The following is a 9,851-nucleotide window of genomic DNA, read 5'->3' as shown; positions in this document are numbered from 1 at the left end:
TTTAATGTATCGTTTGCTGACGAATGCGAACCAGCTGATATGAAATTATACGGCAAAATTTAAGGAAACAAAGCCTTTTTTTATTATTTATTTTCTTCCCTAATAAAATCCCAAACTTTGTAATCCTGTTTTTAATTTGCACTTTCAAAACAATATCAAGTGTTCAGAAGATTTTGTTGAATTCTCATACTCAAAATTAAAAAGGATTCGATTCTTGTACATATGTGTTAAAAAAATGGAAACCCCTGAATAACTTTTGATCTAGTAATGAGTAGTCAGTTTTTAATATACCGTTTTTTTTAAAAATAATTTTATAACTTTCACACTGTTTGACCGATCTCGTTCTAATTTTGTAGCTTTCTTGTAAAATTACATTCTTTGAAAAGATGTAAGAACTTATATACCTTGTAATTGATAATTTTTCGACTATCATTATATAAAACAATAAAAATAGAAAACAATTATAAAAATATTTTTGACGTTACATTTAGATAAACTAACTTTATAATTGAGAGCAAAACATTTTCAAATAGCTTACAAAGTTTTCGAGATATTGCAAAACAGGCAAAAAGTAAAATTAATATTAAAGAATTCCAAAACTATTGGGGCCAAATTCATCGTAGAAATTTATTCTGTTATTGTGTCTGATTTCATAACTTAAAGTTCATTAATTAGTATATTTGAGGTCACTTCATTACATATATACAGTCGAACCTCGCTATAGTGAACCTTCAAGGGACCGAAATTTCGGTTCACTATAAGCGGGAGTTCACCATATTCGTCCTGCAAGCAAGTAATTTTTCCGAACTGCTCCCTTTTATGACACATTATTTAAATAAATGACCCAGAAGAAGAAGAAGAAGTACAAAAATGATTAAGAAACAATATGCAGTCACAAAAAAATGTGTTCACTTTTATTTTTTAGTCTAATTACTAATATTAAATAGGTTAAAAACCAACCTAATTTATTGTGATGACGCAATGGTTAGCGGATTACAGAAAAAAAAAGGAAGATATTTTATGGCCAATTAAGTGAAAAACTTCTCCCAATCTTCGTCCAATTATTTCCAGATCGATTACTGTCAGAAAAAAGCCAAGAATATATTCAACTGAAGAAAGAAAAATACTTTACGATCGCAAAATAATACTCCCTGCAATGCAAACTTAATTTATTCAGGCAGGAAAGTAATCAAATTATTTTAATTCAAAATGATTTCCTTTTATTAGTTATGAGTCATTTGAGACTCGTGAAATGACTCAAAAGTACCGTAAATTGGAATTACAAATTTCTGCAGCTGTTATCAGTATTTTTAAAATTTTATGCATACAGTATGTATATACATTATTATTGCAGGTATAATGTTACGCATACTATACCCTACAATAATGAACTTTCAGATTTTTAATATATCAAGAAATACGTAGAGGACTACTTTGAAATATTGGAAATGTTTAGTTCGTGTGATGTGTCGTACTTTGCAATAAAGCTTTCAAGGATTTGAGAGACCAACAATAAATAACGAAAAAACAAGTATTTTTGAGCACTCTATAGAGCAGAAATTCAAGCAATAATCTTGTTACCTGTATCGATTACTTCGATTGTTATGTACAATAATTGCGTACAACAATTTCGTAAATCTAAATTAAATATTTATGGAGATATATACATTTTTATAAAAATAAAAAAAACTTTTTTTGTCTTATATTTCTTTGCTGTAACTTTGAAAATATTCAGTAAAATTAAACAAAATTTTTGGAGCAATTTAAAACTAATAAAAAAAAATTATTGTTTTAAAATTTGAAAAAATGCGCAAGATTTGAGTATTTAAAGTATTTCTTTTCTACTGCGCATGAGCGGGTAAAATTTTAAATTATTTTCTTATAATTTTATAGTGGATTTTATTTGGCAATGAATGGAAAAATATGTGATTTTAATACATTAAAAACATAAAAAGTGTCAAGCAAATTTCTAAGTACTTTTTGTACTTTTTAAAAGAAAGTTTAAAGCGAAAATGGGTTTTCAACACGTTTAATTGTGTTCTTACTGCGTGATTATTATAAGGTAGTATAATTTGCAGCCCTTCATAATAAAATTTATTTATAACCCCATCTAATAACGATCTTAAAATCTATATGGATGGTAGCGGTGACGATCATCACCACGCCGGCAGTGAAATTTACACTATATATCCTGCTGAAGTTCACGAATCAAGATCACTAAGAAATCCAGATTTCTGTTCAGTGAACTTATTGCTATTCAAACAGGTCGGGAAAATATCAGGACTAGAGCCACTTTTGGGAATGTCTGGATCTTCACGGACAGTCGTAGCTGTATTCAGCACCTGAGCAATTGGGAGAGAGTAACGGACCGGGCTGGGGTCTCTATATTCTCCGTTTATTAAATGCCCTCTCAGCCTCCCATGACATCCATATTCAGTGGATAACCTCACACGTGAGTCTTTTTGGCAACGAACGTGCTGATCAGTTAGCAAAAGAAGGTACTTCCCACCCAGCCTCTCCAGACACGGCCCTCACTTACTCTGAATTATTTTCTATACGCAAATCTAAAGTTAATAAAGCTTGGCTTGTTTCACCGGACCACAATTGGTATCCCCGCAAGCGTCCCATTGATCTTCAGGGTACACGTGCCGACCAAACCGCTACCTGTAGATTTGTCAGTGGGCATAACTAAGAGCCTCACTTTCAGTGGACAAATTAAACTTTTTCCAACTTGTAAAAAGTGCAACTCCAGCAAGGCTAGTCCTCACCATCTACTTGATTGCCTGGATTTCCCCATGGAACAGGTTCTTGAGAGACCTCTCCTTTTCCTCTATTTTTTGAAGACTCGCGGCCTCATGGATCTGGTATAGCTCCGCTATCCCAGCTGGGATTGCCCAGCCCAGATAACTTAAGTTTTTTTAAGGAGTACAGAAGCTATTTAGAAAATTTCTACGTTTGTAGGATATTTAAAACCGATTTTTGTTTCCATTAATTACCGATTCACTACTAAATAAATGGAAGGAAAATTATTTTTAAATTTTTTCCATGCATGTGCAGTGGAAAGTAACTACTGTAAATACTCATATCTTGCGCATTTTTATTTTAAAAAAAATTCAAATTTTAAACATTAATTTTGTAATTAATATTAAATTGCTCAAAAAAAGACTAGATTTTTATAAAAATTTTCACATCTCCATAAATATTTAAGCTAGATTTAGGAAATATTATACATTTATTGAAAATTAAAACCGAAGTCATCGATATAGGTTTATTGTTAGATTTTTTTTTCTGAAATAGGTTGTGCAAAAATGCTTTTTTTTCTTTCATAATTTATTGTCGATTCCTCGATATCCCAGATACCTTGTTGAAAACTATGAAAAATCGCGTGAACTAAAGTTACAAAATAGTCCCTCAAAGTATTTTTTGGGAAATTCAAAGAAATATCAAAAAGTGCCATTATAATGGTAAGTTGAATTGTTTTATTGTCTGAGATTTCTATGCAAAAATAAGCTTTCACGTTTTACAATATTTTTAAAATATTTCCTAGAACCCAGTACTTTAACTTAGTACTTTAGTAAGAAAAGAAAAATAGAGATTTCCTTAACCGTTTCCTTTACCCATTTTGTTTGAAGAAAAAAAATGCAAAAACTAAACCTATTTTTTTTCATTTCATTAATAAATGCAAGGAACTAAAACAAAACATATATACGCATGTTTTAAGTTGACATTTTAATTCTTTCATGTGTCAAAAGTATTTAATTTACCATCAGTTTGCAATCCCAAATGATCTCGGGACCAATGAAAAAAGTTAAATATGAGTCTTTGTATGTGTTCACATCTTCATCATTTATCCGCATTATTTTCGTTCGCGAACACCATTTTTTTACACTTTTTTCTTTGTTAATTTATCCACCATGGTGTATATACAATTGTACAAAACACATCTGCACTCCCACACATAGCAAACAAATATTGGGCAAACTTCCAACCGAGCCGAGTTAAAACGTGATAAAACAAAACGAATTGACGAATTCTGCTATGCCCGAGTTTACACGGAATCATAAATATTTGCAATATGCACATACACGATTTAACTCGGGATAATTAGAGAAGTGGTTAGAGAAATAACATTTTCTATAAGAAAAAAAAAATTATTCCTATCCATTCTTATCCAGTTTTAAGAAAGGCATTATAGCAACAGCCGCAACCAATATTATAATAATTACGTTCCTAAAAATGAAATACGCCTGCAATCGTCCTGGTATAAAAATTAAGTACAATTTAAATGTGGTAGGTGAATAATTCCTTTAGGGTTGGTTGGTTACCAGAAAAAGGAAGGAAAAAAAAGAAGGCCATTACTGGTGATACGGAATTAATTGACCTTTTTCACAGATTGAAACAACGATGTTACCACCCCAATCGGAAGAAGTTCCCATCCATCTTCTTTTCTCGCCATTTCTTCACGCACTGCCGAATAAGTTAGGGACCTCGGAAAATAATAGACTTCACCCCACCCCTCCCTCGATTTTTTTGTATTTTGATCAATAAACTCCAACTAAAATGATATTTAGTTATATAAGGTCCCAAGTGTATTAACCGAGATTTTTCTAATCCCGTCTGCTATTATTGTTTTCCTTTTTTTGAAAATTATTCTATTCTGTTGAAAATCTTTTCTTTTTTTACAGAAAAGTAACTTTAATAAACTATATTAAATTATGGTTCTCCTTTTTCAAGAAGACACTTTCTGCATATTAAAGTCATTTTATATTAACGTATAATTTTCAAACCTGGCCCCATTCAATATAACAATACATCTAAACATAAAAGTCAAAAGCATAGTGGAAGTATTGATTGGGGGAGCCTAATTGTAAATATAGTATTTATAATAAGATACTGCTTAATATACTACATGGTCCTATATCTCCCCTTAATATTGACCCCATAATATTCAAACTGGGCCGCGTATTATATGACAAGTGCTAATGTACCCTAGCCGGGGAAATTATAGACCAATGAGGAATGAGGCCTTGTGGGTTGCTATGCATGTATCAATATAAGAGTGTGTTGAATATCATTAAAATTAGAAAAATTTGAGGTTAATATACTGCATTAGTATCAGAGACGTGTGTATATATTCATATATATATATATATATATATATATATATATATATATATATATATATATATATATATATATATATATATATATATATATATATATATATATATATATATATATATATATATATATATATATATATATATATACATATATATATATGTGTGTGCGTGCGTGTGTGTGTGTATGTGTGGACATTTTAATTTTTTGTCGCATTTCTTCTCTTTTTTAGTTGAAGTTCACCACTTGGATTAGTTAGCGTACTGACTTTACGTACTGGATTAGTTAGCGTACCCGCCCACTGACAGCATCCACCGATGCTTGACTGCGGTGATCTGCTGGGAATCGTGTCTTAACGATCAGTCTACTGCGGAACTTTCTTTTTTTTAGGATAATAAAGCTTTTGCTTTAAATCGTATTGAATAGTTGGAACTATTCAAAATAATTACATATTTAATTAAAAGTTTGTTTACTTCAACTAAAAATGCTCCACTTTCACTTTTGTTTGTTCATTTTATCCACATAAGTCCGTAGGTGTTTGGAACCCATCCAGTAAATTAGTAAAATAATCACCTTTGATAATCCTAATTATCAGTATCAGCAATTACGTACTGTTACAATTTTAATGGTTTAAAAGGGAAGCGTTAAATCTTTTATATTAAATTACAAAATATTTCGAAAAAAATTCTTTATATTTACTTTATTTTTTTGAAACTCATAGAAATATGTTTTTAAAAAAATGCATACAATAATTTGATCAATAAAATCGAATATAAAAACGTATTTCCCCTTAATAATAATTAACACGTCATTCATTTTTCATCGAATTTAGGATTCTGACCTTCAAAATATTCCCCAGAAGCAGACTACACAACAGGTTGAAATTCATGGCATATAAATGATGCTCCACCCCTGAATATACTTAATTAAAATTTGAGTTAAAAGGAATATTATTTTTATGTAAAGAAACAAAAAGGTAACAATAGTACAATAATAGCAGGATGTAACATATTTAGAAAACCAGCACTAGTATCCAGCACTTTAATTTCTTTTGTTCATATACTACGTCACACAATTTCCCCATATTTCACAAAATAAATAAAAAAAATGGAGGATAAAAAACTTCATTTCTAAAGATATTCTAATTTAAATGTGGAATTCAAAATAGAATACAGAACCAATTTAATTCAAAGGGAAAAACGTTTATTCTTAAAACAGATTCTAAATTGAATATTGAATTTAAATTATGAGAAAAAAACAAATGCAGTTTCAAATGGAGAGAGGAATCCCACTCTCTTTTGTTTAAAACTTATCTTTACATGGGTACTCGAACCCATTCTCCTTTCAACCATGCATCATTGATCTATTTTTATAATCCAATCTCTTTTGTTTACATAGGTACTCGAACCCATTCTCCTTTCAACCATGCATCATTGATCTATTTTTATAATCCAATCTCTTTTGTTTACATAGGTACTCGAACCCATTCTCCTTTCAACCATGCATCATTGATCTATTTTTATAATCCAATCTCTTTTGTTTACATGGGTACTCGAACCCATTCTCCTTTCAACCATGCATCATTGATCTATTTTTATAATCCAATCTCTTTTGTTTACATGGGTACTCGAACCCATTCTCCTTTCAACCATGCATCATTGATCTATTTTTATAATCCAATCTCTTTTGTTTACATGGGTACTCGAACCCATTCTCCTTTCAACCATGCATCATTGATCTATTTTTATAATCCAATCTCTTTTGTTTACATAGGTACTCGAACCCATTCTCCTTTCAACCATGCATCATTGATCTATTTTTATAATCCAATCTCTTTTGTTTACATAGGTACTCGAACCCATTCTCCTTTCAACCATGCATCATTGATCTATTTTTATAATCCAATCTCTTTTGTTTACATGGGTACTCGAACCCATTCTCCTTTCAACCATGCATCATTGATCTATTTTTATAATCCAATCTCTTTTGTTTACATGGGTACTCGAACCCATTCTCCTTTCAACCATGCATCATTGATCTATTTTTATAATCCAATCTCTTTTGTTTACATGGGTACTCGAACCCATTCTCCTTTCAACCATGCATCATTGATCTATTTTTATAATCCAATCTCTTTTGTTTACATAGGTACTCGAACCCATTCTCTTTTCATAGGAACCCAATATCTTTTGATGAATTTTTATAATTCACTCTCTTTTGTTTAAAACTTGAACCTACTAGGCCACGCTGTACACGTAGTTCACAAGAATATTTAGCTTAAGGGGCAATCTCCCGGTTAGTCAAATAAAAAGGCTTTTGGCCCATTGTGGGCCCCTAATTGGTTTCAAAAAATTTCCTTTGGTATGATTGTTCGGCACATTGAACCCTACATTCGGACCAAAAATTATAGGTGAATAATAAAGGGAGTTACGTGGTTTTGACTCTGACCAATTTTATCTCTTTTTCAGCCATTATTCGCTCTTTAACAAAGAAAGATACTTTTTTTTTACATCTAAAACACCTTATTCACGTTTAAATATCGAAAATATTGAAAAAGAAGTTGAAAAAATAATATAACATAAAATAAATTATCCCGAATTTATCTGTTTTGTACCTATTATTCGCGATATCCCAAGGGAAAAAATTTATTTTTTAATATATAGAACACTTTAAAATATCGAAAAACGCATTAAAAAAATAATATAAAATAAAATAAAACAAAAAAAATTAAAAAAATCACCACCGCAGGGATTTGATCTCAGGTCAACCCGGCCTCCGAACCTCAATCGAACACAGCCCTAACAACTAGGCTACGCTGTACACGAAATTCCTACGAATATTTAGCTTAAGGAATAGTCTCCGGGTTATTCAAATAAAAAGGTTTCTGACTCATTGTGGGCCCCCTAATTGGTTTATAAATTGGCCCAATTGGTGTATAAAAATTGGTTCATAAATTGGCCTAATTGGTCTATAAAAATAGGTCCATAAATTGGCCTATAAAAATTACGATTGTTCGGCACATTGCACCCTACTTTCAGGTCGAGTTTGAAAACTATAGGTTGATAATAAAGGGAGTTTCGGGGTGTGACGTGTGCTCGCCGCCACTGTCTATTTCCGTCCCTTTTTCAGCTATTATTCGCTCTTTAACAAAGAAAGATACTTATTTCACTCTAAAATATCGAAAATATTTAGAAGAAGTTGATAGAAATAATAAAAATAAAATTAACTAGTGGGCTACGCCCCCTGCTCGCTAACGCTCTCCAACTCCCGAAAATTGCTACGTAATCTTATATGGTTTGCTTCGCAAGCCAAGCTCGCTTTGCTCGCTATTAACTTAGATAATTCAAAACAATAATTCAAATCCATATAAAAACTTTTTTTTAAAAAAAAATTACATCTTTTTAGTAAATAGTAAGTCATTAAAATAAATTTGAATTCAAATAAATGACATGTATTTCGCTAAACCTATTAGAAATGTGCTATAGTATAATTCGTGATATAAATCAAAAATCGTCAAATAAATTCGTGAAAAAAAGCGCTTTCGACAAAATACTAAAATAGAGATCTATCGACAAAGTACTACTCACTGTTGCCTAGCTTAATAGTATAATATTGCCGCAGCTGATGCTCTCTGGTTAGTTCAGTTTCCGTTTTTAAAAGCGCTATATATTGAGCCACCTCAGCTAGATTTGGCATGTGACATTTTTAGCAAAATCATGGGTCGATTCGCCGTGTAAGAGAAATAGTAACGTAAACAAAACAAAGCAAACGTTGCCACTAGCGGAAAAGAAATACAGCCAAAATTTGGGAGCCACGTAATAGAATTATATATATTAGATAATCCCGAATTTATCCATCTTTTACCTATTATACACAGTTTCCCAAAGAAGAAAAAATATTTATATATATAGAACACTTTATTCACGTTAAAATATCGAAAAACACATTAAAAAAAATAATATAAAATAAAATTTTAAAAGAAATTAAACAATTTTAAAAATTTATCACTGCCGAGATTCGAACCTAGGCCCTATAATATTCAAATTATACCGCACATAATATTACCTGGTACTAGTGTACCCTACATAGGGAGCCCACAATGTGGCCCTATAGGTTACAATGTATGTGCACATATAATAGCGCTGAAATGAAGAAATGCGTGGTCAATATTCTGTATTACAACATGGCGCTATATCTCCCCTTAATATTGACCCCCTATAACATTCAAGTCGGACCATTAATTATATTACTGGATATTAGTGTACCTTACCAGAGGAAATAATTATGATCCTAAAAAGGGGCCGTACAGGTTAATATGTACGTATAAATGAGGAATTTCGATGTCAATATTCCGTATTACTTTACGGTCCTATATCTCCCCTTAATATTCAAATTGGACCACGCATTAGATTACCGGATACTAGTGATAATAGTATATATATATATATATATATATATATATATATATATATATAATAGCATTAAAATGAGTTAATATTATGTATTACAACATGGCCTTTTATCTCCTCTATATATTGGCCCATAATATTCAAATTGGACCACATGTTATATAACCGGGTACTAGTGTACCCTTCCAGAGGAAATATTTATAGTCTTATTACGGTGTACTTAATATGGTCCCTTTGGATTACAATGTTTGTATATATATAATAGCGTCAAAATGAGGAAATTCGAAGTCAGATTCGATAACAATATGGCTCTATATCTCC

Source organism: Parasteatoda tepidariorum, chromosome 2 (assembly GCF_982258835.1).
Source record: "Parasteatoda tepidariorum strain Cologne lab strain chromosome 2, Ptep-v5.0, whole genome shotgun sequence".
NCBI lineage: Eukaryota > Metazoa > Arthropoda > Arachnida > Araneae > Theridiidae > Parasteatoda > Parasteatoda tepidariorum.
Note: the sequence above shows the minus strand (reverse complement) of the source record.